This window comes from Macaca fascicularis, chromosome 12, assembly GCF_037993035.2.
Source record: "Macaca fascicularis isolate 582-1 chromosome 12, T2T-MFA8v1.1".
Classification (NCBI taxonomy): Eukaryota; Metazoa; Chordata; class Mammalia; order Primates; family Cercopithecidae; genus Macaca; species Macaca fascicularis.
In genome coordinates this window covers 116779057-116806820 of record NC_088386.1, presented here as the reverse complement: position 1 = coordinate 116806820, position 27764 = coordinate 116779057, and positions in this window count along the sequence as shown.

The window sequence follows — 27764 nt, the reverse complement described above, 5'->3', positions numbered from 1 at the left end:
TACTCTTCTATGGCCATCTTCCATATAGAGTCAGGCATGGTACAGGTAAATAACCTGCCCAACATTACTTAGCTAGTAAGTGTGGGACGTAGACCCAAGTACTCTGACCTCCAGAGCCAAGGTTTATTGGTTTTGTTTTGTTTTTGTTTGTTTGTTCTGATTTTTAAGCTTATGGCTTTTTTATTATTATTATTTTACTCTAAGTTCTGGGATACATGTGCAGAATGTGCAGGTTTGTTACATAGGTATACATGTGCCATGGTGGTTTCCCGTACTGTCAACCCATCATCTAGGTTTTAAGCCCTGCATGCCTTAGGTATTTGTCCTAATGCTTAAAAAGAATTATATACATACACAAAAATGAATACATTACAAGTATACAGCTTGGTAAATTTTTACACACAGAACCCACATTAGTAGCCAGCACTCAGTTCAAGAAACATAACATTATCAACACCCCAGAAGTATTCCTGCTGCTTTCCTTTTAGTGCCTCCTCTTCCCTCCTGAAACACGATCCTAAACCAGCTAAACCACTATCATGACTTCTACCAGCACAGATTATCTTTGCCTGTTTTGTACTTTGTAAATAATTGGAAGCATTACAGCATGTGCTCTTTTGTGTTTGACTTTTTCAAATTCAGTATTTTATTGGTGAGATTCATTGATATTTTTTATGTGGGTGCATATTGTTCTTTCTTTTCTTTTTTTTTTTTTTTTTTTGAGATAGGGTCTCACCCTGTTGCACAGACTGGAGTGCAGTGGCATGATCATGGCTCACTGTAGCCTCAACCTCCTGGGCTCAAGCAATCCTCCTACCTCAACCTCCTGAGTAGCTGGGACTACAGGAATGTGCCAACAGGCCCAGCTAATTTTTATTTTATTTTATTTTTTTGTACAGACAGAGTTTTGCCATCTTGTCCAAGGCTGGTCTTAAACTCCTGGGCTCAAGCAATCCTCCAGCCTTGGCTTCTTAAAGTGCTGGGATTACAGGCTTCCACCGTCACACTTGGCCTATCCATTCTTATTGTATAATTCCATTGTATGAATATATGGCCATTTCCTCATCCATATTACAATTGATGGGCATTTGAGCAGTTTCTGGTTTGGGACTGGACTCCTTTCTTCTGCATATGCACTTAGGAGTGGAGCTGCTGCATACATAATAGGATCCTAATAGGATCTATGTGTTTATCTACAGAAGATACAAAAAGGATAAACCACTTACACCCCCATGAGTAGTATATGAGAGTTCCAGTTGTTCCACATCCTTGTCAACACTTGGCATTAAATGTCTTTTTCATTTTGGTTATTATGATGGATATTCAGTTTTATTACATTATGGTTTTCATGGGTATTTCCCACCTTATCATATGCTTGACATTGAATATCTTCTGTTTTTAAGGGTCTATTCAAGTCTCTTTTGACTTTTTTTTATTCTACAGTCTCTTTTATTATTATTAATTTGTTGGGATTGTTTATTCTGGATGTGACTTATTGCCAGATACACATATTGAGAATAACTTCAACTATTTTTGGGGCTGTATTTTTACTCAGTGATGTCTTTTGATGAACACAAGTTCTTGATGTTAAAATAAATTTGTCTTTGATCTGTCTTTTTTTGTTTGTTTGTTTACAGTTAGGTCCTTTTGTGTCCTATTTATGAAATCATTGCCAGTGCCAAGGTCACAAGAATGTCCTTCTATGTTTTTCTCCAAAAGCTTTACTGTTTCTTCTTCCACACTTAGATCTGCAATCCATCTGGAGTTGCATTTTGTATATGATATAAAATAGCAGCCAAGACACACGTTATCAATTCATGTGGATAACAAATTGACCCAGCGTTGCTCATTGAAAAGGCCATCTTTTCTATTGCACTGTAGTGTTGTTTTGGTGTAAATCATGTGTTTGCACGTGTGTATTGATTTGTGGACTCCATTCAGTAACATTAGTATGTTTGTCTTTCCTTGCACCAGTATAAAAGTGCTATAATTACAACCTGATTCAGTCTTACCATCCCTTACTGTTACTCTCCCAACTTTGACATTTAAGATTGCCTTGGTTATTTTCAGCACTTTTCGTCACCATATGCATTTTAAGAATACTTTACCATTTTCTAATAGTATGATATCAAATCCATAGGTTAAATTTGTGGAGAATAAAAATCTTTACAATATTGAGTTTTCTAATCCATGAACATAATAATATTCTCTATTTAAGCCTTCAAAAATTTCTCTCAATAATGTTTTGAGTTTGCAATGTGAATATCTTAAATACTTGTTCATTTCTTGGATGAATGTGCACAAAGCAGTGTTATTTCTACCACTGTGTTTGGAAGAATCAGTGAAGCTAAATAAGCCCAGAATTATTTATGTGAGGATGTTTTTAATAAGTTTCAATTTCTTACAAAAACTTTTTTTTGTGAGTTTTGGTAAGTCCTTTTTAAAAAGAATTTTAAAAACTTAATCCAAATTGTCATATTACTGCTACTCTTATTCTTAATAAGATTTTGATGTCTACAGTGTCTGTAATGAGAGTCTTTTTTATTCCAGATATCGAAAATCTCTCTATATTTTAATCTATCTTCATTGAGAGCTACCCTTTTGTTATCTTTTAAACAGACTATTGCTTTGTTGAATTTTCTATGGTATATTTTTTCTATATTTTTAAATTCATTTCTCTTTTTACTCTTTGTAATTTACTTTCTCCCCTTACTTAATTTGCTATTTTTGTTGTTGTGGGTTGAAATGGAGGCTTAAGTATTTTAGTCTTCTTGTGTAACATGTACATTTCAAGTTTGCTTTTTTCTAAGTAATCCTTTGGCTGCATTTTTTCTTTTTTTTTTAGACAGAGTTGTGCTCTGTCACCAGGCTGGAGTGCAGTGGCCACCTCCCAGGTTCAAGCGATTCTCCTGCCTCAGCATTGTAGCTGGGACTACAGGTTCACATGACCATGCCCAGCCAATTTTTGTCTTTTTAGTAGAGACGGGTTTCACCATGTTGGCCAGGATGGTCTCTTATCTCTTAAGCTCATGATCCACCTGCCTTGGCCTCCCAAACTGCTGGGATTACAGGTGTGACATCGCACCTGGCCCTTTGGCTGCATTTTTGAAATGATGTACCACTCGCTTTAAAATACTTTCCAATTTTTATTTTGTTTTCCTCTTTAACTCATGTATGAAGATGAAATGTATTGTTTAATGTTTTATTTACTGTTTAGGCAATTTGGGATTTCCAATTGTTTAGTTCCAGCTTACTGCCAATATCATCAGAGAATATACCCTGAACTATCCCAAATTTTAAAAAGCGATTGAGGCTTAATTTATAACTATATGATTGCTTTTTGTAAATGTTCTTTTTTTTTATACTTTAAGTTCTAGGGTACATGTGCACAACATGCAGGTTTGTTACATATGTATATTTGTGCCATGTTGGTGTACTGCACCCATTAACTCGTCATTTACATTAGGTATATCTCCTAATGCTATCTCTCCTCACTTTCCCCTCCCCACAATAGGACCCGGTGTGTGATGATTCTCTTCCTGTGTCCAAGTGATCTCCTTGTTTAATTCCCACCTATGAGTGAAAACATGTGGTATTTGGTTTTCTGTTCTTGCAATAGTTTGCTGAGAATGATGGTTTCCAGCTGGATCCATGTCCCTACAAAGGACACAAACTCATCCTTTTTTATGGCTGCATAGTAGTCCATGGTGTATGTGTGCCACATTTTCTTAATCCAGTCTGTCACTGATGGACATTTGGGTTGATTCCAAGTCTTTGCTATTGTGAATAGTGCCACAATAAACATACGTGTGCAAATGTCTTTATAGCAGCATGACTTATAATCCTTTGGGTATATCCCCAGTAATGGGATGGCTGGGTCAAATGGTATTTCTAGTTCTAGATCCTTGAGGAATTGCCACACTGTTTTCCACAATGGTCGAACTAGCTTACAGCCCCACCAACAATGTAAAAGTGTTCCTATTTCTCCACATCCTCTCCAGCACCTGTTGTTTCCAGATATTTTAATGATTGCCATTCTAACTGGTGTGAGATGGTATCTCATTGTGCTTTTGGTTTGCATTTCTCTGATGGCAAGTGATGATGAGCATTTTTTCATGTGTCTGTTGGCTGTATGAATGTCTTCTTTTGAGAAATGTCTGTTCATATCCTTTGCCCACTTTTTGATGGTTTTTTTTTTTTTTTTTTTTTTTTTTTTTTTTTTTTTGTAAATTCGATTGAGTTCTTTTGCTCACTAGTTGATGCAGTTTCTTCCTAGCATCTATGGACTTTACATTTTGGCATGTTTTTGCAATGGCTGGTACCTGTTGTTCCTTTCCATGTTTAGTGCTTCCTTCAGGATCTCTTGTAGGGCAGGCCAGGTGGTGACAAAATCTCTAAGCATTTGCTTGTCTATAAAGGATTTTACTTCTCCTTCACTTATGAAACTTAGTATGGCTGGATATGAAATTCTGGGTTGAAAATTCTTTTCTTTAAGAATGTTGAATATTGGCCCCCACTCTCTTCTGGCTTGGAGAGTTTCTGCCAAGAGATCTGCTGTTAGTCTTATGGGCTTCCCTTTGTTTGTAACCCGGCCTTTCTCTCTGGCTGCCCTTAACATTTTTTCCTTCATTTCAACTTTTGTGAATCTGACAATTATGTGTCTTGGAGTTGCTCTTCTCGATGAGTATCTTTGTGGCATTCTCTGTATTTTCTGAATTTGAATGGCAGCCTGCCTTACTAGGTTGGGGAAGTTCTCCTGGATGATATCCTGCAGACTGTTTTCCAACTTGGTTCCATTTTCCCCGTCACTTTCAGGCACACCAATCAGACATAGATTTGGTCTTTTCACATAATCCCATATTTCTTGAAGGCTTTGTTCATTTCTTTTTACTCTTTTTTCTCTACACTTCTCTTCTCGCTTCATTTCATTCATTTGATCTTCAATCACTGATACTCTTTCTTCCCGTTGATGGAGTCAGTTACTAAAGCTTGTGCATTTGTCACGTAGTTCTTGTGTTATGGTTTTCATCTCTATCAGTTCTTTTAAGGTCTTCTCTGCATTGATTATTCTAGTTATCCATTCATCCATTCTTTTTTCAAGGTTTTCAGTTTCTTTGTGCTGGTTACGTAGTTCCTCCTTTAGCTCTGAGAAGTTTGATGACCGAAGCCGCCTTCTCTCAACTCGTCAAAGTCATTCTCCATCCAGCTTTCTTCTGTTGCTGGCGATGAGCTGCGTTCCTTTGGAGGGGGAGATGCGCTCTTATTTTTTGAATTTCTAGCTTTTCTGCCCTGCTTTTTCCCCATCTTTATGGTTTTATCTGCCTTTGGTCTTTGATGGTGATGTACTGATGGGGTTTTGGTGTAGGTGTCCTTCCTGTTTGTTAGTTTTCCTTCTAACAGTCAGGACCCTCAGCTGTAGGTCTGTTGGAGTTTGCTTGAGGTCCATTCCAGACCCTGTTTGCCTGGGTATCAGCAGCAGAGGCTGCAGAAGATAGAATATTGCTGAACAGTGAGTGTTGCTGTCTGATTCTTTCTCTAGAAGCTTCGTCTCAGGGGTGTACCCTGCCGTGTGAGGTGTGAGGTGTCAGTCTGCACCTAGTGGGGGATGTCTCCCAGTCAGGCTACTCAGGGGTCAGGGACCCACTTGAGCAGGCAATCTGTCTATTCTGAGATCTCAACCTCCGTGCTGGGAGATCCACTGCTCTCTTCAAAGCTGTCAGACAGGGGCATTTACCTCTGCCGAGGTTTCTGCTGCTTTTTGTTTAGCTATGCCCTGTCCCCAGAGGAGGAGTCTACAGAGGCAGGCTGGCCTCCTTGAGCTGTGGTTGGCTCCACCCAATTTGAGCTTCTTGGTGGCTTGTTTACCTACTTATGACTCAGTAATGGCAGGCGCCCCTCACCCAGCCTCGCTGCTGCCTTGCAGTTAGATCTCAGACTGCTGTGCTAGCAATAAGGGAGACTCCGTGGGTGTGGGACCCTCTGGGCCAGGTTTGGGATATAATCTCCTGGTGTGCCATTTGCTAAGACCCTTGGTAAAGCATAGTATTAGTGTGGGAGTGACCCGAATTTCCAGGTGTTGTGTGTCTCAATTTCCTTTGGCTAGGAAAAAGAATTCCCTTTACCCTTGCGCTTCTCAGGTGAGGTGATGCCTCGCTCTGCTTCAGCTCTCGCTGGTTGGGCTGCACCCACGGACCAGCACCAACTGTCTGACACGCCCCAGTAAGATGAACCCGGTACCTCAGTTGAAAGTGGAGAAATCACCCGTCTTCTGTGTTGCTCATGCTGGGAGCTGGAGGCTGGAGCTGTTCCTATTTGGCCATCTTGGGCATGCCTCGTCAATTGAATTGTAAGTGTTCTATATGCTCGTGAAAAGAATATAAGTGCAATCATATTTACAAGAATCCAGCCAATTTTATTAATTTTCAGATCTTTGTAAATTATTTAGATCTTCCAAATCCTGGCTCATTTCATGTCTGCCTGCCCTGTTAACTGGTGAGAATGGTGTGTTAAAGTCTTTTACTGTGTTTGTAGGTTTATCTGTTGATCTTTTTTTATTCTATCAGTTTCAGTTACATATTTTGAAGCTTTGGTATTGGGATTATGCAAATTACATTTATGACATATTCCAAATGTCTGTTTTTAACTCTAGTCATTATGAAATATCTCCCCTTACCTCTAGTATTTCTCCTTGCCTTAGTCTATTTTTAGCTAGATTAGTGTAGATTCTGTAGCTCTGTATCAGCATGTATAATGTCTGATCTTGCTCAGCGTCATATATCAGCCAATACTGCAGTAACTCTACATAATAACATCTACTAAATATCTGTGGAAGGAAAGAGAGTGTGAAGAAAGGTAGTATATAGATTCCCTGTAGTTTAGATCTGTGGTCTTTGGTTCAATATTAGGGTTATTCAGAGAAACAGAAGCAGTAGGGTGTGTGTGTGTGTGTGTGTGTGTGTGTGTACACAGATGTTCCTTGACTTATAGAATTATACCCCAATAAACCCATTATAAGTTGAAAATATTGTGAGTCAAAAATGCATTTAACATACCTAACTTACCAAACATCCTAGCTTAGCCTAACTTACCTTAAATGTGCTCAGAACACTTACATTAGCCTACAGTTGGGCAAAATTATCCAACATTAAGCCTACTTTATAATAAAGTGTTGAATATCTTCTTTAATTTATTGAATATTATATTAAAAGCAAAAGCCAGAATGGTTGTATGTGTACCATCATAAAGTCAAAAAATTGTTAAGTCGAACCATTGTAAGTAGGGCATCAGCAAAAGAGAGAGAGAGTGGGAGAGAAAGAGAGTTTAAAGAGTTGTCTCACAGGATCGAGGAGGCAAACAAGTCCAAAATCTGTAAGGTAGGCTGGCAGGCTGGAGGCCCAGAAAGAGTTGCACCTTGAGTATAGAGGCAGTCTGGTGCAAAAGTCTCTTTTCCTCCAAGAACATCAGTCCTTGCTTCATTAAGGACTTCAACTCATTAGATAAGATCAACCCATATTATGGAGGGTAATATGCTTTGCTCAATGTCTACTCATTTAACCATTAATCTCATCTAAAAAATACTTTCACAGAAACACCAAAAATAATGTCTGGCCAAGTATCTGGGTACCCCAGCATAGTCAAGTTGACATGTAAAATTAACCATCAAAGGTCTGTTGAAATCTTGTTTTGGCAATGATATTATCTGTATTAGTCAGGGTTCTCTAAAGGGATGGAACTAATAGAATAGATGTATATATGAAAGGGAGTTTACTAAGGCGAATTGACACACATGATTACAAGGTGAAGTCCTACAACAGGCCAGCTGCAAGCTGAGGGGCAAGGAAGCCAATCTTGAGTCCCAGATCCTCAAAAGTAGGGAAGCTGAAATTGCAGCCTTTAGTCTGTGACCAAAGGACTGAGAGCACCTGGTAAACCACTGACATAAATTCAAGAGTCCAAAATCTGAAGAACTTGGAGTCTGAGGGCTGGAAGCACCCAGCACGGGAGAAAGATGGACGGCCAGAAGACTCAGCAAGTCTGCTCTTTCCACCTTCTTCTGCCACTTTATTCTAGCCATTCTGGCAGCCAATTAGATGGTGCCCACCCTGATTGAGGGTGGGTCTGCCTCTCCCAGTCCACTGACTCAAATATTAATCTCCTTTGGCAACACCTTCATAGACACACCCAGGAACAATACCGCTCATGATTCAATCCAATCAAGTTGAAACTCTATTAACCGTCACATTGTCTTTGGAGTTCTAGCCACTATGGAGGTCAAAGGTTAACTGGGCTTGGGCAGAGGACATAATATTCCAAAATTCTTAAGTTTCTCTAAAAACCATTCTGTTACCAAATTGTTTTCACCCCTCAAGATCTCCCAAAAGATAATGTGAAAGTTGTCAGAATCAAAATGAAGTCACTAATGTTAGAAAAATTCCTGACAGCTAGAGCTGAGGAAGGCAATGGAGAGTTCTCATGCATGTATACCTGTCAACAAAAACTATCACAAAAGACTGCAAAAAACACAACCTTGTGCTAAGGCCATCACAGCCTTACACAGAAAAGCCTTCTGCAAGACATCTGCCTAACAGCTGCCTGTCCAACCTCAGACTGGCATCACCCTTGCTGTTGATCTTTGTAGCCAAGGATAATTATTTCCAAACAAGTATGCATTCCTCTTTATTTGCTTGTCTTTCTTTCTTTCCTTCTTTCTTTTTTTTTTTTCTTTTTTTTTCTTTTGAGACGGAGTCTTGCTCTGTTGCCCAGGCTGGAGTGCAGTGGTGCAATCTCAGCTCACTGCAACCTCTGCCTCCTGGGTTCAAGCAATTCTCCTGTCTCAGCCTCCCAAGTAGCTGGAACTACAGGTGCATGCCACCATTCCCTGCTATTTTTTGTATTTTTAGTAGAGATGGAAATTTTACCATAGTGGTAAGGCTGGTCTCAAACTGCTGACCTCAGGTGATCCAACCGCTTGGCTTCCCAACGTGTTGGGATTATAGGTGTGAGCCACCACGCCAAGCCCCTTTGTCTTTCTTCACCTACCTGAATACACACACAGTTTACTATGGCATGTGTATTCACTTCAATGCACTATTCCCCAGTAAACATCATTTTCTTTTAGAGACCCTCTCTTTGTTATTTAGATTGACAATGAAATATTATATCTACCAAAGTTAATGTACAAAATATATTTAGAAAATAAAATATCTGCTCTTAACTATATTATTTTACTATTTCTCCTGAGCTATTACAAACTTGACTAAGTCTTCCTCCCATCTCGGTTGGCATGTGCAGAAAGTACCCTTCTAGAGGGTCAGGGAACAAACAGGGTCCAGCAACAAGAGCTATAATTTCTTCTTTTCTCCAGAAGTACCTCTCAAAAGTAAAAATAAAAATTATTCCCACTGTACTTTAAATTCATGGTTGAAGACCCCCCTTTTAAACTTGTCAATTCTTTTTAATAAAAATACTAACATAGATTTAAGTCAACTTCTTCTGCCATGCAATTATTGAACTAAATTTGTGACATTGTAAAATGTTATTTTATATAGATAGATAGATAGATAGATAGATAGATAGATAGATAGATGCCTTAAAGTCATCAATCATACTCTAGGTATCCAGAACATTTTATTAATGTTAAAAAATCTATGTAAAATGTATCAAAAGATATATTAATTTTAAATAGTTTTTGCTCAGTAGATACTGATCTCTCTTCAACTCCTATTTGTCGAAAGCCCTTAGGAAATTGAATTAGCATTTAAACACTTTCTGTTTTACATTAACAAAGGCTACTGAATTGCTAGAATATCCTCCTAACTAATCTATAATTTTCTTTTTCTTGAAAACCCAGACCAAAACTCACCTCCAGCCATTCCTAACTAATGACCCCCTTCCCTTTAACACACATACACACACCTAACTAAGATTGTGTCCTCTGAACATTTGAGCTTGTTTATGTCTTCCTTTTTAAGTGCATTTATGTCCCTTTCACATGTGTTGGTTTTCTTAATGCTCACTTGTAAATTAGGTACCTTTGAAAATCTCGATAACTTTCTAAATATCCGAAGGCTGTATTTAATACACCACAGTAGTAACACACTGAATAGCTCCCTAGTGGTTTTAAACAGTTAATGCAACGTCATAAGAGGCCTAATTTATTATTAGGGAGTAGTTGAGACACAGGGGAAATGTACTATGTAAGAAGTTTTCATGACTATAAATCAAAATCTGCAAGTATCTTTATTCCAGTGCTCCCTCAAATTGCATGATAATTTATCTTTATACTTCTATATCACAGTTTTTTAATAGTAGCACTATAGACATTTTGGACTGATCATTCGTTGTTGGTGGATAGTGGGCTGTTGTAAGCATTATAGGATGTTTAACAGCATCCCTGGCCTCTACTTATTAGATGCCCATAGCACCCTTCCTGCCCAGGTGTAACACCAAAAATGTCTCCAGACACTGGCACATGTCCCCTGGGGTCATGGGAAAAAAACTGACTTTCAGCAAGTCCCACTGGTGTACACCTTTCATCTCTATTTTAAAGAAATTAGCAATCACTTTTGTAACAGGAATATTTTTACTAAAGATCAATGCCGTTAGCATTAATTAACTCAAATTTCTTGGCACTTAGAAGTTACCTGCTAAAAAGGTCTTGAGATCATTCAAGGACACCAATTTGAATAATCCATGGTCTTACTGGTTTAATATCACTAATACGGTCAAAGCAGCAACTTCAGAATAATCCAAAATCTCTCAGGCACTGATCTGATGCAGCTTAAATAGAGGCAGCTGCCAAAAGTTTGGCAGTGTGTGTGAGAGACTCAAGATAAAAGAGTTATCGGCTCTTCCTGTCTTCTGGGAATGCCCCCTGACCTCCATGGGTAAAACCTCTCAGCCTATTGCCAAATGATGTTTCACAGGAGAATTTAAATTTTAATTCTACTGGAAATATCTTAAAATGCTAATTTCATCAGGAATTCCTGGAATGACTACTGTCCTTAATGACTTGTTCCTAGCCTATACTTGGATCTCCTTGTTAAATACCTCACAGTGGGGACATTTCCCCTCTCTTAGAACTATTGTTAAAATTTTCTTTTATTTGAAAGTCGTTTGTGATATTTAAATAACAACAACTTCCTTTATTTTTGCAACTCCTTTGATTTTTTTTACTTAGTTCATTTCACAAACATTTATGAAACATTTTCTATGTAATGTGGTAGCTCCCATTGTCACACCAATAAAAGATAATAAAATGAAGTCATATTCTTCCTGGCATAGATTTCTTGCTGTGTCTTGACAACTAAAACAGCTCAATGAGAAAATATGAAAACATGTCTAATTTTTCGGAGTTCTCATATAGAATGGGACAACTTCAATGGGCAGATTAAAACTATTATTCTAAAGAACGCTTTTGCCATGATCTTTTTTATCATAATACATTATTGGGTTATTTGGGCTGTGCTATAAAAATGTCGTTATTTTATCAATACAATTTTCCTGATGTTTATTACATTTCTATTTTTTCCTCAAAAGCAACTTAGGCAGGATTGTCATAATATGCAAAATATAATTGGGGAAGTTAGCCGTGTAACCCTCTTAATCATGGAAGACTCTGGTAGTCTGATCAAGAAGAAAGTGAACAGCATTTCTGGAATGTTGTTTCCATAGGCATTCTGGAAAATAGTCGTTCCTTTTTTTACTTCCTTTGAGATTAAAGGATAGTGTGACTAGAGTTAGTTTTGTCCTTCCTCTTCTCTTTGATGTGTTTGGACAAGTTTTTACATTCACCATCGCTTGAAAAGGCTTAGAAAAAAATGCCTTACTATGGAATTGTGCCTTAGTACCTGTTCACCCTTTTGACTGTTTCCATCATTTCCACTAAGGGCTCACCACTGGCTTATTCTGCAGCTCCACTTTCAATCTCCCCTTTCACTTTCTCCTACTACTCCCAGAACCATATCTCAGTCTACTCCGCTGTTAGCACCTCCTTTCTTGGCAGTTATTTTCTCATTGTTCCAATTCTTCTCTTGATTCTTAGGTTTCTTATGTAACAAGTTTCTGTGGACATGCTATTTGACTGATATTCTCCAGTTCAGCTCTATTTGTCACAAATTACAGACAACTCTACCTGCTTGAAATGAAAGGACAGCGTGAAGGGGAAAGGGAGCTGGGCTTGTTGACATGGGGTCACTTACCCCACCCCCAAATGACTCCAACCTAAATTCTGAGCTGCAGTCTGCCTTCTGGACTCAGCAGACACAGGCTTGAAGAGAGTGGACATTCAAAGCCTACAACCCTTTCATAAAATGGGAAGATTCAATGATGATAAGGAAAAGGAAAGGAATTTAGCTCATTATAAGCCTATCATGGCAACTGGTTAAAGATTTTAACTGCTCCATATGTTGTGTTTTTATACTCTTGACACATCCTAGTATCATCTTATTCTACATATTTCTACCTTCTAAGAGAGAAATAAGAGAGACAAGTCATGCAAGCAAATTCTCCTTTTTATATAATAACTTACCTAGGATGTCCCCTTAAGACTTCTGTTTTCCATGAAAGCCTGAAGAATCCTCTTTTAAACATTCCTGGGGAGTATTATATGGCTTCCCCTTCCTGTTAGACCCATTTCTGCACCCATTAGAGTAGGTAACCAGATGTGCCTGTCACATATGGATGGGGACAATTTGTAACCAAGAGAGAAGAAGGAGAATAAAGCAGAGAAAACAGTTCCCCTATTAATTTGCACACATGCAGGTCTTGTCCAGATACCTAAAAAGCAATAGTTTCCCTTCCTGAAATCTCCAAGGCTATTGTGGTTGACCATGAGGTCAGGGGAAGGGCTAATTGCAAGAGCAGCTGTCATCGACCCAGAGAGTTAGCTGAAGAGTCAAGTACAAAGCCCTACTGATTCTCAAAACATTCCTCAAGGCACTCACTGGAGTCTCAGGACTCAGTGTTAAGGAGATTAGTGATGGGTGAACCACAAACATGTTTAGGCATGTTTTCCCTTCTTATATTTAACAATATGGATAGTTACTTATATCCTAGATATATCTAACGTGATTACTATCCACCAGAAAGTTGTGTCTAAATTTAATATTTAGCACAACAAAAACAAAAGCCATTTTAAAGTACTTGAGCTGCCAAATTCAGGACTTAGCCTTGGTTATAGTAATATAATCAAGAATCTCTATTATTTCAATGCTGTCTTAGCAATGAATATCCATAGCTATATTATAGTTGTATTTCTTTTCTAACTATATACATAAATAGCCAAGACTCTTTGTCTTTAGATAGAAGACATTGTCAGCCTTAAGATAAGAATTATTAGTTATTAAAATTATAAATCTGAAAGCTATATAGAAAAAGTAAGAAAAAATTATGATCCACTGTGGAGAAGAAGCAGAATATATGAAATGTAACTAGGAAAATATGCATTTCCTTGGATAATAATGAGGAAATATTATGAAATAATGAATATGTAGTATTTCAGGAATTAAGGAATACTGAGATTTTGTCAGGATTTTCTTTAATATGATTGGTATATCATAATTTGTTTAATTAAATAATGACTTCCAGAAATGTTGGAGTTTGAGTCCAGCTTCTTCATATAAAGGGATCAGGAGAAATTCAGGGGTAATAGATTAAAAACTCTCTTTTCTTATTCAGCTTAATTCCAAAGATGAACAACATCATTACCTCAAATGAAACAGCACTCATAAAGGTTACATCTTGTTGTAAGTACACTTGTACTTACCCTACTCACAATGGTATGTGTCTGCAGGATAAATGGATGGTGATGCGTATTTGTATGTGGCATTTCAATTGTTTTCATGTGTTTGCAACTGTGAATGAAGCAGTGTATCTCTTAAGGCAAGTAAACTCTCTCCAGCAATGAGAAATAAGACCCTTGAGAAGAGTCCGGGGTTGGGGTTCACATGACAGATAGTTAACCAGTTAGCATGCCTGGTCTGAATGCTTGGTAATCAAAAAGCACCTATACTTTCACCTAGAGCTCTGTGACACAAGTGTCTCCAGAGAGTAGACAGTGATTTGTTCCACAACAGTTTCTTTCTCCTAGCTCTCCCAGCCCATATATAGTATCTTGACCCAGTGACATTAACAAACGTTAACTAGTGAATTAAAACCAGGCATTCAGTCCCAGAACACCTGGCTTAAAGAGAATGTTATCATTAAGGCAAGCTAGGAAAAGAAGTCACAGATAGTCAATCAGTCTATTATAATTACTAACTGCAGTATTGATACTAATACTTGCTATTAACATATAAATTAATGAGTGCTTGCTCTGGTATCCCAAATTTAATTTTTGCTCTGATCTCTTCAGATTTGTCTTTGGGTGTACAGCACTTCTTCACGTCTCCACTGTTGGCCAAGACTGTTGGTCTTCACACTCTGTTCCCTGACTCCCTACTCACTCCAGCCTCTACTTTGCAATTACAGCCTGGCCTCTATGCAATATGAGAAGAGTTTTCCAACACCCACCATGGGGGATAATACTGGGGAAGCCACTGGCTTTTGCATGGCACCACTGGAGTACGAACCCAGACCTCCAGCACTCTCGAACTTCATCTCCAGCCCTGACCTCATCCACCCTTACTCTGAATTTGCTTCCCCTCTATTTCCTTTCCCTGAATTGTTTCTTCCTCTGTATTATCATCTCCTAGTCTCATTCTGCTAATATCCCATTACAGATTAATAAAGGAGTCTCTCCATTTCCTCTCTGTCCACGTACGTTATGGACAGTGGTCACCAGGAAGATGGTTCCTGGGTGATCAGAGTGTCCAGGACATTGTCTTCAGTGGACTAAAGGGACCTGAATAAGACACTGGGATTTACAAAGTGGATAAGAAATCACTGAGGTGTCCCTCCAGCCACTGAAAACATGTACCATTTGCCGTAAAACAGCATTAAACATTAAGTCAACAGATTGCACATGAATATCAATAATCCTGCAAAAAAAAAAAAAAAGCCAGTCCCTTAAGAAACATCAAGATTGACAGTTGTCATCAGAGAAATGATGGAGACCAGGCTCTCCAGGGTGCCATCTGGTGCTGTGAGTACCACCTTTTCCTCTCCTCTATGTTGGCAGTCTCTATTTTTTACCCAGTATCACTTCTCTATTTTTTTTTCTCTAACTTGGTGCTTTTCAGCATTTTCTTCATTTAAAAAAGGGCAAACTATTTTTTAGTGATTATAAAGGAAGTAAACGATCTATGTAGAACATCATCTGTCACTACTCTGGAGCTGAACTGGCTTCTGCATCCTCACTAGCTACACAGACAGAGTTGGACATTCATCCATGCCAAAAATACACAGCAGATTCTCAGACCACCACAAAACCATGGTGGTCTTCTTAGCCACACATGATTTCTGCGTAATTCTATCAATAATCTTTACATCAGATGGACAGTGATCTCATCATTTTTACCCTTTTCTACTATTGCCCCCTCCACTAAATTCACACTTCCTTGGATAGCAGTCCTCCTCACAGACATTACATTTGAGGTAGGAATTAATGTTATTTTTAAATATGCCCTTCTTGACCACTGAATTCCATTATGCTTCTCCTTTTCAGTTGGAAAATACTAGAATTTTTATTATTTTATAATCTGCCAAACTCAGCAGACCTTGAAGTATTTCATGAGGAATTCAACTAATGGGAAAACATAAGTTATAATAATTACGCTATTTATAGCAAATGAACATTGCTCTTAAACATATAGACTTCATAAGCTATTATACCTCATGTTGTTTAGTATAACTTGAGGTATAGTCATTTACATAGTGGGATATTTGGTTAGCATTAATCATTTGTTTTACATCAGATGACCTCAAAATGCCCAGAATAAAACCAACTCTTCACAACTGCTTGATATGATGTTATATTTACAAAAGAGTATCATTCATGTTTAAATATTTACAGAAAACTTAAAATTCATGTTTATAACTTCAGAACATTGAAATAGAGAAATTTTTTATAAGCATACTCGTGTACACCATTAAAAAAATACTTAAAGTCTAAAACAGGGCATATATTTCTTTGTCTTCAAAACATGTAATTGTTAGCCCTACTCCCGCTATGGTTGTGGCTTCTCCGGGGAGAAGAGTTCATTTGCCTTTCCAGAACAGTTCTTTCCCACGGTTTGGGAGTTAAGGATCCTAGTTTGGCCTCAGCCATGTAAAAACTCCTATCGTGATAAGCCACAGTATATTGAGGCCTCAATTGCTTTCCTGTAGACCATTAAGAAAGCTCTACATGATTTCTACAGAAGTCTGGAGATTCTGCTGACGCCTTCCTGGATTATGTGTGTCCTAGCCTGACATTAGTAAACCACTCTGCTTTACTGGCAGCATCTTTTTTTTTTTTTTTTTTCCTGAGACGGAGTCTCACTCTGTCACCCAGGCTGGAGGGCAGTGGCACAATCTCAGCTCACTGCAACCTCCACCTCCCGGGTTCAAGCAATTCTCCTGCCTCAGCCTCCTAAGTGGTTGGAATTACAGGCATGCACCACCACACCCAGCTAGTTTTTGTATTTTTAGTAGAGACGGGATTTCACCATATTGGTCAGGCTGGTCTTGAACTCCTGAACTCGGGATCCACCTGCTTTGGCCTCCCAAAGTTCTAGGATTACAGGCGTGAGCCACCGTGCCTGGTCAACAACATATTTTTCAAAGTATGTTTTCACAGATAGCCAAGATGGCTTCCTGTAGGTATTACTTACCATAGGTTTCTCTTACCTCAAATGGCTTTTTCAAAAAATGATGTAAGTACATTTGCTACATGACTCAATTCCATTTCTGGGTATTTATCCTAGAGAAATGAAAATTTATGTTTACAGAATAAGTGTGATGAGAATGTTTATAGCAGTTCTATTAATAATTGCTAAAAACTGGAAAAAAAAAAAAACCAAAAAACAAATGTTCACCCACTGGTGAATGGATAAGCCGAAGGGATTACATCCATAAAATGAAAAACTACTCAAAAAACTAATGATAAATGCAAAAACTTGGATGAATCTCAAAGACATTGTACTGAGATAAAGAAGCCTGTCTCAAAAGATTACGTATGGCATGATTGCATTTAGATTAGACACTCTTGGAGAGAAAGACACAGTGATGGAGAATAGATCAGCAGTTTCCAGGGACTATGGAAAGGGGAGGGTTTGACTACAAAGAGATGGCACCAGAGAGCTTTTGAGGTGATGGAAGTGTTGTGTATTCTGATTGCGGTGAATGTTACAGAAGTTTATACCTGTGTTAAAAATCATAGAACTGTATACCAAAAAAGACCATTTTACTGCATATAAATTCAAAAATTAAATTAAATCAAGCAAAGTATAAATGGATAAATAAATAATGATAATAGCATAGGTTAGCAGACTGTGATTTATCATTGATTCATAAATAACCTCAAAGCAGAAAAATACAGTGATTAATATCTCAGATTTAGAGTCAGTAACTGGCATCTTTTTCAGCTGCTTAACAGTTTTGTGATGCTGAGAGAGATGTTGAACTATACTGAGACTCACTTCCTTGTGTAGCAAATGTGGATGATAATAGTGCCCACCTCAAATAATTGTTGCAAGGGTAAATGGCATGTATAGTACTTAACTATTAATAGCTTTAGTAATACTGCTAATATTATGGTGGAAATATTTAGCTCTTTTATGATAAAGAAAATCTGGCTATACCTCCCCCCACCACACACAGATGGACAACTACTGTCATTATTCTTCTCACCAATGTTACACACAACACACCTGAGGTGCATTAGAAACTCAACTCTCTAGAGAAATTTGTTAACTACTGCTAAGTAATATATTGGCAACTTCTGTCTTAAGAATATTGCAAACAGTCCTACAATATTTTGGAAGAAAAGAAATGCACTTGGTGAAGCAGTGACTAGAAGCCCAAGATTTTCACTCCCAAAAGAAAGACATTAGGGTCTTTGTCCTTGACTTTCCTCTTTCTCTTTGCAATCATTCCCTTAACACTCTCATCTAATCTGTCAGCTTCAGTGATTGCATCTAGGCAGCGGATGACTCTCGAATCTATATTACCATCTTGGTCTCTCTCCTGGGTTTCAAGATTGGATTTCTAACTCCTCTTGGAGTTAGATTATCTGAATTGTGATCTCTAAGGCATTATCTGGAGCTGAGCTCATTCATTTTCCATTGCAAAGCTTCCCCTTTTTCCGATTTCCCAATTCTGTTAATGTTCTAGTCTCTCTGGGAACTCACCCCAAATTCCTGGTGTCATTGTCTCTCTGCTGTGCCTGGGACTAGCAAGCCTTTGCCCTGTTACTTCTTATTTAAACTACAGCAACGTTCTTTCTACAGGTCTCCTTATCAATGTACCGTACATATACACAACTGTCATATTAATCCTAAATACAGCCCCTGTATAACTTGTTTGATCAGTAGACACATAAAGCCTTCAACAGTTATGTAAAGAACCCAAAACAACTTATTCTTACATAATTTTCACCCTGAATCCTCACTCTATCCTTTTAGCCAGCTAAGTCATTTCATACACCAATTTTATACTTCTCAATTCTGCGTTTTTGTTAATATTGTTTGTGTTATTATACATTTATTAAAATAATATTCCCCTTGTCTGAAAGAGCCGACACCTCCCCATGCCCCTCATCTCTTTAATTCTGGCTTAAAAGCCTCACCGTGCTCCTCACCTCTGGAGTGATTTTAGACTCCTTTGAGCTGACACAGCTTATTTGTTATCACTCCTTTATGAAATGTATTACTTTCTGCCATTCATTAAGAGTATTATAGGTGCATATTATATCCAGTGAAGGTAATATACACGTCTAAGTCAAAGTGCTGAAGTGCCTGGGCTTACACCTTGTATTAATAGGTGCTCAATATGTATTTACTCCTAAAAAAAAAATGAATCAGTATTATTTTCTCCAGTCTGGCCAGGTTGTTTTCCCCCAGCTCCCCTCCACCCTCTAGCCCTGTAGCTGCACTGTGATTTTTTTTCTTTCTTACCAGTTGCCAGAGTGATCTAGGCTAATTTCATGGTCAGATAAACAGCACCTCCGGACGCTTATTCTTTGAAAACATATTCAAAGCTGGCCTAATGTGGGCGTTCACTTTAGGCTCCAGTCATTGACCTTAACTACCTTTTAGTATTCTATGCTGTTTTACTTGCTTACTGATATGGTTTGTCTGCGTCCTCACCCAAATCTCACCTTGAATTACCACGTGTTGTGGGAGGGGCCTGGTGGGAGGTAATTGAATCATGGGGGCAGGTCTTTCCCATGCTGTTCTCGTGATAGTAAGTCTCACGAGATCTGGTGGTTATTATGAGGGGAGTTTTAGTGTACAAACTCTCTTTGTGAGCTGCCATCCATCTAAGATGTGAGGTTCTCCTCTTTGCCTTCCGCCGTGATTGTGAGGCCTCCCCAGCCACATGGAACTGTGAGTCCAGTTAAACCTCTTTTTTTTGTAAATTGCCTAGTCTCAGGTATGTCTTTATCAGCAGCGTGAAAACGGGCTAATAGACTTACTCAGAGCCCAGATATGTGGGGCTTACGATTTTAATACTTTCAGTACATAGTTATTTCACCTACAAAACTCTGTTTATCCCTTTAAAAAAGTGTTGTTGCCATTACACAGAGGGGAGCCACAAATAAGTTAATGACTAAAGTGTTCCTAGACTCAGCATGGCTCTTTAGCACTGATATCTTTCTTTAAGTTCTGGAGGATAAGGCCCAGTTCCTAGAATTTGGGTCTTTTCCAGTGGCAGTGAGGAAACTGGTCTGAGATGTTCTGTTACCAATAAAGTCTTATGAAGACAAAGATCTAATAATTAACATATGTGCTCCATCAACCTGGAGTCTTCCAGAATTCTCTAAATCAATAAATTATTTTTGCTGCATTTATTTGGATATCCAAAACAGGTTTGAGAGTTTCAAAAGATGCTTAACTTCATTTCCAATGTTCCTTATTTTCACATGCAGCCAAATTCCCACATTTTAATACCTCCCCTCCTCATCTCCTAAATGGAAGCTAAACAAAATTTGGAAAATAAAGAATTCAGGTTTGTGTCTATTTTGGGTCAGAGCCTGAGGTTATTTCGTTGCTGAACCACAAACGACTCAGGCATTTATTCACACACTGCAGAGCAACTGCATGGCTCAGAACAATGTTAAATTCAGTGTTTCTAACAGCAGTTCGGCCACCACACAGCAATAAAAGCATCAGCTATGATATTCAAAGTTATGTTTAATTTGCACTGTAAGAATTATGGAAGATGGATTCCTTTCTAACAAAAATGTATCTAACCTTCAGGGACACTCATCTCCCCCCAAAGCTTATGAACATCAGCAGCACAATGAGACAGCTTGTCCAAGGGAAATATTAGAGAAGGAGGAGTAATTGCTGTGCACTGGTGAGTCATAAAGTTGATGGAGTGAGGCGAGTAGCTCATGTAAATATCCACCCCACCCACTGAGATTGGCCTTCCTGCCTCCTCTTCCCTTCTCATTCCTCTCCATCATCTGCACCCTAAGGCTCCACCACTGTCTGTGGGAGTCATTTCACTCTCCTGGGGGAAGCAGATACATAGCTGAGCTATTTTATGTTATTTTTCTGTCTTAATGAATACCACACACATGACTTTTGAATGTGCGTGGTACTAGCAATGAGTAATTAAGTCTTGTGGGAAGGAAAGTTGGGGTGGAGGTAGAGTAAATAGATCTGGCACAGAAACAATACTGTCTGGTTTCAGGAGAGCTTTCTTTTGAGTGGCAGTGTGGCATGGTCGTCTGGAGTTAAATCTTCTCCACTCTGGTCTCAGTGTTATCATGCACCAACTAATCTTGCAGATGCAACTCCTGCCACTCCTAGTCTCAATTGTCTAACCTGCCAAATGGAGACAATCTTTTCTGCCTGCCTCATAGGATGATAAAAAACTGGCAACTGTGATAAAAAGGTAAGGTATCACTATGCTTGATTTACCTTTAAAATGCTTCCACCTTTCTTTATTTTAACATTTCAGTTCAAAGTCTCTTTACTGAACACCTGGCCTAAATAAGCCACACAAAGAGCATCCAAATTTGAACTTGCATCATCCTAACAGATGCTTTTCTTGGAATCAAGCCATTGATAAAACTTAATTCCTTTCAACAAGCCTTTATTGAGCAACTACAATGTGCTGAGTGTCTATTCAATCATTAATACATGGGCTGTCTAAAGGGAGCATTTCATCTCTCTCGGTGGGAATTCCATAAAATCTGCAAAATGTTTTCAGCATTAAGAGTGAACATAAAGGGGGAGCAATGCTGAGAGCTTCTTTTTACATCAAAAATATCAAAGAAGCGTTTGGATCTGCATGTCGTTTTATACTGAGCGCAGTAACTTTTGGAAGCCAAAGTCATTTCACTTAGACCATAGGCAATACCAAGGCTTCTAAAACACAGCTCTTCAGGGTCCCCTGTGTTTTGTCTTCCTGGAGTAAATGATTAAATATTTGAAACTTAAATGAATACATTGGTAAGGATGTACCTGAACTTCAGAAATGTAGCTGGTTGGGTAGGAGAGTGGAGAAGTAACAGCAGGAATGTTTTATCTTCCTGAGCTCAAAGCTTTTGTCCAAAATTAGACTTTAATAACTACTGGCCAGGCCATATGCTGACATGGAGTTTATTAAGATGACTATTTAGAGAAATAATTTTAGAGAAAGTGGTGGAAAAATAAGACCGTATTTATTTGGGAAGATGGCTATGTCTATTCCAAGCATCCCTTGACTCACTGCGGCAGGAGAGGCATATAACTTTGGTCTTCTAAGATTAAAAAAAGTTAACAATGATCATTTCTGAATAAAATGTGCACTTTCATATGGACTAAAATAATGGTTAATGATGTGAGTTTGGGAATCAGTTACCATTTCCTAACTGTACAAAATGTGTGCAAATTACTTAATTTTCCTCAGTTTTCTTATCTGTGAAATGGAGGTAATAATATTAACCATCTCATAGGGTGCTTAAGTGATTGAAAGAAGATGATGCATATAAAGAACTTAAAACAATGCTTGCCCTATGACAAGTGCTTAATAAATATTAGCTACTGTCATTATTTTATGCAAATATTTTAAGAGACTAATTTTAGTATCAGATGCCTAGATATTTGGGAATCTGGTACCTTTTAGCAGACTTTATATCACTCAGTTCAAATACTCTGTAATTTACAGTTCAAACCTTAGATCTATATTCAGGAAAACATATTGTCCAAGGAGCTGTTACAAAGTTTTACTTTGGATTCCTCTTATTACTCCTAAATTCTTAAAATAGCAGCCCTCTGTCCCCCTCCTTCCCTCCCTCCCTCTCTTCCCTCCCCTCTCACCCTCTTTCCCTCCCTCCCTCCCTCCCTCCCTCCCTCCCTCCCTCCCTTCCTTCCTTCCTTCCTTCCTTCCTTCCTTCCTTCCTTCCTTCCTTCCTTCCTTCCTTCCTTCCATTGTTTCTTCTTTTTTACCTATGCTGGTACTTTGGTTTTAGGTTATCTGAACAGGATATTTTCACAAAAATCATTAAACTTGTTAAAGATAATTCCAATGTGTTCATCTTAATAAACTTGAAGTGATTAATTGTAGATGTTCATAACCACATGCAATTGACAAAAATTAATCTGGTTTACAAATAAAAATTTTGCTTAAAAAAAGTAAAAAGTCATATTAATTGCATCAGATTTGAAAACTGGTAATCTTATTCCAAGGTTAAAACTCCCCCCTCCACAAAATACTTTCAATGAATGCATTTGTTATGCAGCTATACAATTGTTTCCTTCCTCTGTAGATGATAAAGTCATAATTATTTCTCTGATGTTAATTAAAAATAAACCCTTTTATTTGTAAAAGAATAGTAACTATTTAAAAGTCACACAAATCAATTAGTAGATTCACAAAGAACAAACTATCCAGTTATTTAAATAATTTTAACTGCCACTAAAAAGAAACAAGCACCTGGATTGGAAAAAGAAAGGCTATCATTATTTTTGAAAGCATTTTCTCATTGTCTCCTTATAAAGTTACAAGGTCATATATTATTTTAGTATATGGAATTACATATTTGATGGATTCAGAAACAGAATAGGGATTTAATATAGAGTATTTTTAAAGTTTCTATACAGGAAGCTTATTTTTAAAAAAACTTATGGACTTTTTACATATGCAGATGTTCACTAACAGAAAGATAATCAAACTTCTAACATTTTGCATGGGAAAGGTGAGTGCGATGTGCAATATGAAACTAAAAGAAATCTCGAAAAACATCTTGACCTGGTAGAGCGCAGACATGATTTACAGGCTGTGAAACACAAATTGCCACTAAGCCTCCTTTCTCTTCGGGGTCTGCTGAGTTAGAACAAGGATTCTAAGCTCTGTGCTTGGACTCTGCCTCCTCTATGCCCTCATTCTCTGACTTCACTAGCACCTCTCTCCCATTCCCTTTGCTCGTATTACTAAAAAGATTTCGCAGTGTTTAAGACAAGACTATTGGCCATCCAGATTTCAAAGGTGACAGCTAACTTCAGCTAGGACTGGGGATTTGGAGCTATCACCATCCCTGGAAAGCCTAATATAATTTCACTATTTCCAAAGAAGCTCAATCAGTATATACCCAAGGTGAATATTGGTTGGAATACTTTGAAAATTCCAAGTCGGATAAGAAATAATTCTATGGAGATGCCTGACCTTAGGCTTTCTTTCAGTCAATATTTTCTCATAAATATGGCAGAAACAGACTTAAAAAGAGAAAGTTTGGACTTGCTGGAAAAAGGAAACCTAGTTTATACCTCAGATATTCAGAGAGAATTTGATTACAAATAAGCGAGCTAATCTTCTGAAGACAGTATCATTGACCTAACACTTTATTTCTAGAGATGGACTGTGCAGAGAGAGTTGTAAATGCTGACCTGATTCAGTCAATGAGCATCTGATAACCATCTATGCAAACAATGAGCTGAACTGTAGAAAGAAGGACAGATGAAATGCCTTAGAAATGTCTTGCAGGAACTTAAATAGTGTAAGAGAGAAAATGACACAGGTTGCTTCTCTTTGGGCCACTGGGGTAATTCATAGGACCTGACAAGTAGATCCACTCTGAAAGTCTTTGCTGAATGAATGAATAAGTGAATGGATACAAGAAGTCATGATACAATGGTGGCGTAGAAATAAAAGTCAATGGTTGTAGAAGAGAAAATTAGGATACAATGAATTCTTTATGGGATGGCAGGTCACCAGAAAATCTCTAATGGTGGCAGAAGCTTTTGAGATGAACTTTAAAGTGTTTCAATATATCAAGAAGGAAGAAGCAAGAGGTGTTTAGACAAAGGGACAGACATGAGTAAAGGTACAGAAGAGGCTGGGCATGGTGGCTCACGCCTGTAATCCCAGCACATTGGAAGGCCAAGGCAGGCGGATCACTTGAGGTCAGGAATTCGAGACCAGCCTGGTCAACATGGCAAAACCCCATCTTTATTAAAAATACAGAAAAAAAATAGCTGAGTGTGGTGGTGCACACCTATAATTCCAGCTACTCAGGAGGCTGAGGCACGAAAATCACTTGAACCTGGGTGGCAAAGGTTTCAGTGAGCAGAGATCATGCCACTGCACTCCAGCCTGGGTGACAGAGCAAGCAAGCACTTGAACCTCTTGAACCTGGGTGGCAAAGGTTTCAGTGAGTGGAGACCATGCCACTGCACTCCAGCCTGGGTGACAGAGCAAGCAAGCAAGCAAGCAAGAAAGAAAGAGAGAGAAAAAGTATATTGTTTGAATTGATTAGAGCATAGAGTTGGTGGTAAGGAATAAGGCTGGAAGAAGAGATGGGATCCTGATTGTAGAAGTCCTGGACTTGAGTGTTAATGAATTCATGAATTTAGAAATTATTAGGATGGCAATGGGAACGAACAAATGCTATTGAGATGGAGGGCAGGGAGACTAGTGAGGGCTATTGTCATCATCCAATTTAGAAAAGATGAGGTTCTTGAAAAAGAAACTGAAATAAGAGATGATTCAGCAGAAGAATTGGTACGTTCTAATACTCTTTTATTAATAAACGCATGTTGTGGGGGAGAGCAATTATAAGAATAGAAAGAAATAAACTTACACAAAGGTTTCTAGTCTCAGTGTCTAGTGATATTATTTAAAAACTTTTCACATCTTACTGAGTTATTTATATATATAAAAATCTCATCAACCATTAGGGAACATTGTAATTACTAACATTTACCTCTTTGGTGATAAATCTAATGTTCTGGTAGTTTTAACAGTTTCCCCAAAGACATAACTCTTAAATTTGGGGACTTACCTTTCCACCCTATATGCACAGATGAGATGAGTTCATTCTCTGGCAGATGATGTAAGTGAGATATGAAACCAAGGACGGGGAGAAAATTGTAGAGGTAAGAGTTACGTGATCAGTATTTTACATACAGAGTTTAAGTTACATGAAACATTGATGTGTAGCTCTCTAGCTTATAAACTAAAAATTGAGTGCAGAAAATTATGAGAAAGACTGGGATGAATATTGGTGACTCTTCTGCTTAGAAATGTGAAAGTTGTATCTCTGAGTATTGTTAAAACTGCTCAGGAAAATAGTATGCTTAAGAAGACAGCCCAAGAGAACATTTGTATAGATGCCTTCAATTAAGGAATTAATAAGGAACAGAATAAAATTAAATACAGTGAAGAATAATTACAGAAGTAGGAGAGGAAGCAACAGAGTGTGATGTCATAGAAGGTGAGAATTTCAAAGAAAAGCCACAAGCATAATGGTGGCAAATGCTACAGGAAGTCAAGCACATCAAAACTCAAGTGGAATTGCTGAGTTTAACAGTTAGTAAGTCACTGATGAGATTTGCAAGTGCTGTTTTTATGAAGTGGTGGGGACAGAAATTGGGTTGCAATAACTAGTAAGTCAGGAGAAGATGAAGAATTGTTAAAGGTAAATGAATACTGCTCTTTAAAAACAAAAATGAAAAATAATAGATGAAATATGATTTTGTAATAATTATAATACAGATGTAGAATTAAAAATCTTAAAAATTCCCATTCACTACCCATTGAATCCCACTCACTTCCCCATGGTTACTGGTTAATAATAGATTGTGAAACTTTCAGAATATTTCAATGCATTTTATGCCTATATATAAATACACACCCACATATATGTGTATACATATTTAAATATATGCATACATACTCTGGCAAAGAGTTAACATTGGTCAAATATTTAGTGGTTTATTTATTTATTTTGAGATGGAGTCTTGCTCTGTCACTCAAACTGGAGTGCAGTGGTGCGATCTCGGCAAACTGCAACCTCCATCTCCCAGGTTCAAGTGATTCTGCTGCCTCAGCATGCCGTGTAGCTGGGACTACAGGCGCGTGCCACTACACCCGGCTAATTTTTTGTATTTTTAGTAAAGACGGGGTTTCATGTTAGCCAGGCTGGTCTCGATCTCCTGACCACGTGATCCACCCGTCTCGGCCTCCCAAAGTGCTGGGATTACAGGTGTGAGTCACCACACCCAGCCTATGGATATTTTGAAATCAAAAATCCAAAACCAAAAAAATGTAAGGGAGAGTTACAGTTCTTTGCTCTTTCTTTTCCATTGTGGTGGTTACATTTTTTATTTTTCCCATAAAACATTTTGATACCTAGTAGCCAGCATTTTTGAACTGGAAAGGACCAGATTATTCAGACCCAGGGAGGAGATAGATTCTCAGGTTCTAGACTTAAACCAATTAAATTAAGTCATCTTGCAAGGTAACCAAGGCTCTTCTTGGGCTTAGGGCTACATAAGCCCTGAGTGTGTAGGTGTACAGGAAGCTGGACTATTTTCTGAACCATTTAGTAGGATTAATAATAGCAATTGCTGCCATTTATTGAATTCTGTGAAACATGCAATTAAAATTATTTATATTGTTTCATATTCAAAATAATGTGCTAAATTAGGAACTTTTATTGACATTTTGTAGTTAAGGAAACTGTAGCTTAAAGAATTCAAGCAACTCATTCAATGCCATGGAGACAAAATGCAGCAGAACTAAGATTTGAATTGCAGTTCAGTACTATCTGGCTCCAAGCCTGGTATTTTCTTTTTTAAACACTGTACCGTCAAAGCAGACCTAGCAAGCTTGTCCTTCTGAGAAGAAGATAATGGAATCCACATGGAGAAAAACAGGATTTTCCCCCTTTCTCCCTAATATAGCTGAAGCCCACATGCCTGTAGGACCCGTGCATATTTGGTTTTCTTTTTCATTCAGCCACCTCCCCTCTTCTTTAGCATCTTATGCCCTCCATGAGAGCAGCTTAATGGGCTACCATGCAACCATCAAGAAATGAGATCTTGTAAAGAATTGTGGGAGGTACACAAGCTGTTCTGTTTTCTCTGTAGGAAGGAATGCACTGAGCCCTGTGAAGATTAAAAGGATAAATGAAAGATTGATAAAGGAATCCCAGGAGGTGGGGAGAGAAGACTTGTAAATAAGCAGGAACACACATGTGGTCCCAGAATGCAATTAAACATGAACAGCTCCATTGGAACTGACACGTGGACCAAGATTCTAAATAGTAGAATGCCTGGTTCATATTATCTTTCTGGATATAAATTATAGCACCTAATCAGTATCTTGATTAAATGACTCCACATTAACATTCTGACTATTTAAACTATTTGAAGTACTGATTCCAGGTAACCATTAATAGTTTATTGTACTAT